The following is a 5936-nucleotide window of genomic DNA, read 5'->3' on the forward strand; positions in this document are numbered from 1 at the left end:
TGTAACTGCGGTGGTGTCGTCACTTAGTTCAGCATGAGCTATATTGAAACGCTTTGGTCAGTAGTGGTCCCTCCTGAGGCACTCATATCACGATAAGCACGTTTTCATAACAGGTGTTCATGCGCGCACTGCGTTACAATGACCGACGAAGAAGATTGCTGCTGTTGCCAGGAGATACGGGAGGTTCGAGAGAGGCAAAGGCACCCCAGGTGCGCCACAACCACCAGAAAACTAAAAAAATGTGTGCCTCAACAGGGCTGTGCTGGAGGTTGCACTTCGACAGAATGGCACCCCGATACTGCCTAGAAGCAGCCTGTCTGGGAATGTCTGGAACACAACACACTCGCCTTTGTGGGCTTGAAGTGTTCCCTCTTTACAGTAGCAACCCACTGAGCAGCGAGTTTCGGCTCCCGCGGGAAGCTGTGAAAGACCACTTTATCGCGGCCATAGGTGCTGTTGCAACAGAATGCCGAGCAGAACCTTGGCATGGTTACTCCGCTTCCTCGGCACGATTGTGAAGCAGTACAACGCAGCACTGAAAAAGTTTCCACTACTAGTTGCTAAATAAAAACAAAACACAGCACGGGGCCCAGGAAAGCTAACGCTGGCGGACGGCACGCTGAGAAAGGCAGCAGCAGGGGCCGAACACTTGCCGCGGCTGCCGATCGCTCCTCACGACGACGTCACCACGACCCCTTTCACTCTCGTGCCGTCCTCCTCCCCTGCGCTCTGCGTGTCGCGGGGGCGTGGCGATGGCGCTTGTTTATTCGCCTATTACGGCGCTATTTCAACCAAAAAAAAAAAAGAAAAAGACCTCGTAGGTAAGGTGTTTAAGGTCAACGCTTCCGAATTTCTTTGTATTCAGCAGATTGAAAACTGCCTCAGTTTCCCTTTAAGCGCAAACAGACACAGGGACGAGAAAGGGAAACGACACCAGCGCTTATGTCGTTGGTGTCGTTTCCCTTTCTCGTCCCTGTGTCTGTTTGCGCTGAAGTTTCACTCATGGATGTTCACCGACTAGCTCGTCTCTCCATTTTGCTTCAGTTTATTTCTTGCTTTGGCTCATATCTCGCCATGCAGTAAGCCAGTTAAGTTTGACATCGGCTTCTTGTCGTCGTCACCAAGGCAGCAACTGTCGCTGGCCGCCCACCACCACGCTACCTCACATGACGGAGGCGACAGAGCCCGGTTCGGGGTAGCCTTCCCGAATGTAACAACCGGTTGCCAGCGGGGGGATGACAACTTCGTAACACCACGCACATTAGGCATTTCTTATCGGAGTGGTTTACTGCACTGCGATTGTGCTCTCCAGTGCTTTACTCATACGCGCATTCCATGGCGTTCCCTTTCGTTTAGCCATCGTCGTCGTTAGATGGAGGTGTGCATTTTCTGTCTAGTTTTGCATGTCCATGCACCCCTCTCCAAATCCAAACTGCTTCGACCGTATTGAAATGGCGCAATCGAAGAAAGGTCGGCTTCATAACGCGAGGGACTCAGGTTAGATTCTCACCACGGGAGGCGTTCCAATTTTACTTCCCTTCACCGATGATCATCATCTTCGTCAGAGAAAGTTGGCTGCCCCGCAGTGCGTTCTGGGTGGACTACAGACGACATCAGGGAGAGGCTGAAAGCTTCACTTTCAAAGTGAGGAGGAAAATGGCATGGAATGATTTCTTTTCGTAAGCAGGCGTCACCAATAAGTTAAAGAAAATGGGTCAACGCACACTCACAGACGTCGCTTGCGATAAATGAACTCGATTTTTCGATGCGATAAACGACCTCAAATGGCGATTTTTCTACTTTTCCCTCTGGGCGACGGCTAGGATCACTTTTTCTAGAAATAGTGGCGGTGATTAAAATGGCGATGCAGCGTTCACGTAAAGCCAACGTCATAAAAGTACTCGCTCAGCGAGGCTTTAATCATCAAGAAAAGAGACGTAAGTATACGCATGACAGAATACGCTAACAGATTTTGCCCTTCTCCCCCTCCCGCCCCTTCTAACCTTATGAACTCAATACGATAGCCGGAAGTGATTTCAACCCCACCCTGTCCATGGGTGGTAACGCTAACCTTCAATTGCAAAATGGGCTGTCTTGTTCTTGCTTTGACGGTTTTACCCAATAATGCGCATGAACAATTAATCTAAAAATCAATCGATTAATGCCTGGTGAATAACCTGGTGTGATTCTAATTCCCTTCCCATCCCAAGGCATTATACTGTCTTTCTTTTTTCTGCATGCAGCAATTTTCAATCATTACAGAAACTGAGGTGGGGTTTTATGTGAATGCATTCTGTTAAGAACTAAGAAGGACACACGCTGGTATAGGTACTGCCTAACATTAAAATATTAAAGCCGTTCGACTCAGTGTGAAAGCTGTCGGAAGTGCAGAGCAGTAATTCGCCATACTGGGCTTAAGCGCCGTTATCCGCTCACTGCATGCTACCCCACAATGCAATTCATATTTCCCGCCTTCGCGGTGCTCGCGCGCCCCCTACCTGAAACTGCGCCAGCGGGTGTTCTGTTCTTTTTGTGTTTGCTTTTCCTGCTGCACGTGCCGGCGTTGCACTGCAACTTTTTTTCGCTTGCTAGCGTTAAAACCAACCGAACGAGCTTTCCTGAGTAAATGAACCCGGCGTCCGGTCAATTACGTATATTTTGCCTCAAATGTGCCTGCCGTTCTGTTTGCACTAAACAACGGGGGGATGTATGACAAGCGCCAGCAGTTCACGAGTTTCGAACGCTTATGACTATATAAACCGCTTGGCTTTCGAAGCCTGTGGGTTACGCTGCGACGACAGCCGCTACGACGGAACGCCGTGTGGCTCTACGTGTGTCCAGCGAGCGAGCTACGACAACAACACGAGCTCCTAAAGTGCTGCGCACTTAAAAAAAAAGCTGTGGTTGAACGCGGTTAAGCCAGGTTTTGTGAGAGATTGCTCTGTTTTTGGGCCGAGAGAGCGCCGTGAACACGCACAGGACTGCACTGCAAGACAGAACGCAGACGCTCGACGGAGACGGCGCTGTAGGCGCAAACGCTCAGTGAATTCGGATGAAACTAAGGCCTTCTTGTATGATTTCCTGATTATAAGCGCCCTTGCTCTGACCTCCTCTCGTCTTCTCGGGGCACACCTTCCCTTAGAACGAATTGAGTGATTAGACGCTTTCATTACGCAACCACACGAGGCACTGGCTTGACCTTGGTTGAGCTTGAAGGACAGGTTGACGCTCCGTGGAGCGAGCCCGTTTTCTGGGTTCACTTCTGGAGTAACAGTTTTTCTCTAAAAAAGGAACCCTACTGCGATCCCCACACATGAAACAGGGCCAAACCATTTAAGTCACATATTTACAGGAATCTTGTTGACGAAGGGCAATTCATACATACCCGCCAGTCGTACGCTCTTTTCACCGTAACCAGTGCAACGTACGCAGAAATACGAGTGTGTTTTTTTTTTACAACGGCGTCTTTTCCACGGTTTTTTTATCTACGTTCGTCTCTCCAAGCCAGCTTTGGGATTTCATGTAAAACCAGACATTTGCTGAGCCGAAGGTTTTTATTAAAACTGTTTGTTCTTTAGAATAGTGGCGCGCTTAGCGTCGTAAGGCATTATGAACACAGCTTTGCGAGCTTCCTTACAACAATACCTCCTCCACCGTTAGGTATATTTGCAGTTTTTCCGCCTTCCTCCTGCATCTTTCCCTTTCAGCACCTTTATCACTTTCACACCCCTTGTTTAGTTACGGCTGCAAAGAGCTACAAGCTTTTTTCTGCTAGGTATATGCCCTGGCCTAGCGTGTCTAGCATAAAACCTCTCATAGAATATCTGCATTGCTCTGACTACCTCGCATATGTTGTTTCTTAAGTTACCACTTTCGTCTCTCCATGCGTAGGTTCGATCTCTGCTTAAAATTACATTATTAGTTGAGAAGAGTAGTGGCTTGGGTTAATTCGTACACGGCGAAGTTTTAAAGCGCACCGCAAAATAAGGAACAACAACACGGGGAAGACATATAGCGCACTGTGTGTCCTCTTTGCGCTGTTGTCCCTTGTCTTGTGGGGCGCTTTAAAAGTTCTACATTATTAGTTGCATCGAAACTTCCTCCTGTCATTGACGTTTTCTCAATCGCGGCCATGCTCTGGGCGTAAAGGTCGCTAAATTTGCATCGACTAATCGATTTCGCGACTCGTACATATCCTATCCGCACCCTCGATCTTGGAAACTCCATGTTCCTGCACTTCGCTCACGCCCTCGATTTCCCGACAATTTCCAGCGCTTTTGTTTAAAAAACGTCCTCACGATTTTATGGTTTGTCAAAATATTGGCGTCAGATTTCCTTTAACTACGTCTCTGCTGGTATCAGCGTCGTCTGCAAAGGGTGGGAATTTGTTATCTCGGGTTAGTGTTGCCGTGTAACAGTGTCTCTGAATGACTTCCGGTTTCTTAACTCCTGCAATGCGTGCTTGTACGCGTGCGCGTGCGTGCGGATAAAAACGGAGAGGTGTAAGGAAATTTCTGAAAGGAAAAAAAGAAGAGGAAACGTCAAAAGAAAGGCAGGAATTGACCAGACGATGGCCTAGTTTGCTATCCTACACGTGGGAAACGAAAATAACGGGAAAAACAGAAGAAAACAGAACAAAAGCATGAATGTAAGGACAGAGTGTAAAGTGGTGACTCCAGCGTTCGGACACTATAGACCATTTCATGTGTTAATCTTTAATACGATCAGGCCATGCTCTGGGCTGTGTTGCGCATGCGCAGTTCCATCATCTTGTCCACTGCGCCAATCATATATATAGATCCGCTAGCGCACCCCACTGGTAAAATGGTTGCTCCCAGGACGAAGAAATTAAAAAGTTCTGTAGACAAAAAAGTTCAGTGAGTTCACAGAGTGTAGTCTTTTGTGCTACAGTGTTCTGGTAATTTCAGAAACCTTCTTCTGCAACTCGTCACGGTGACTCGCTTCCCCATGTTTCGCTTGGATACCCAAGGCGATGCAAGAAACAAACGAGGGCTTCACAAAAAGAGGTAAGGGGACGTAAGGCCAGCAACGGGGATTCCCCCATAGCACGCATGCTTCGTACCTATATACGAGTATGGCGCAAATGTGAGAAGGACAGTGAGAGGTGGAGGGAGGGAAGTAGGAGTTGAGAGAGGAGATAGTGAGGGCGCTGGGGTCGATCGAAGCGAGATGAGCAGACCACACCCAGCCCTCCGCTGGAGAAGCACAGCGGACGAGGGCCGTAATTTCAGTTAAATGGGAGAGAAAGCGGAAAGGGCCACCACGCTGGTCGCGGTGTCGGTGAGGCCCGTGCCCCGAGCAGCCAGCAGGCAACGGCCGGTCGTGCGTCGCGTGACACACGCGAGAAAGCACGGCACGCGTCTGCGCCCCCTCCCCCTCCTAGAAAACCACGCTCGCGCGTGCCAGCCACACGACGTCGAGCGCACGACGACACACCGCGCGCTCTGTGTGTGTAAGCCGTGTAGGCTGTTATTATGCGCCGCCGAGAACATAAAGAGATTTGGCGGCAGGGGGGGTCCTGGAGGAGATTGTGTTTTTACGCGAAGTCACGACTGAAAGCGAAGGCGAGAATATTAGAATAGCGCTATGTGTTCGAGTGCAACAGAGGAGGAGTGGGCGAAGGTTTAGCACCTATAGAGCTGTAAAATCGTCCGGAACGGTGTCGGTGGGTGCGAGCTAGCAGGCGTAACTAGCGCGACATTGGAGTGCACGTGAAGTTGAACTGATGTGAGATTGTGAGAGCGAGTGCGAGATTTTTTCGTCGAGACTAGATTGTTCGGTTGCAATGGGATCCTGTACGTAGAGTTACGGTCAGATACGGTGCGATGTGAGATACGGTCAGAGATATGGTCACATACGGAATAGGATCCCGTCGGTAGAGATACGGTCAGAGACAACATAATTGTTAAGGCGCC

This window comes from Haemaphysalis longicornis, unplaced genomic scaffold, assembly GCF_048455015.1.
Source record: "Haemaphysalis longicornis isolate Haplotype H1 unplaced genomic scaffold, Haemaphysalis longicornis Haplotype H1 scaffold_12, whole genome shotgun sequence".
In the NCBI taxonomy this organism is placed as follows: Eukaryota; Metazoa; Arthropoda; class Arachnida; order Ixodida; family Ixodidae; genus Haemaphysalis; species Haemaphysalis longicornis.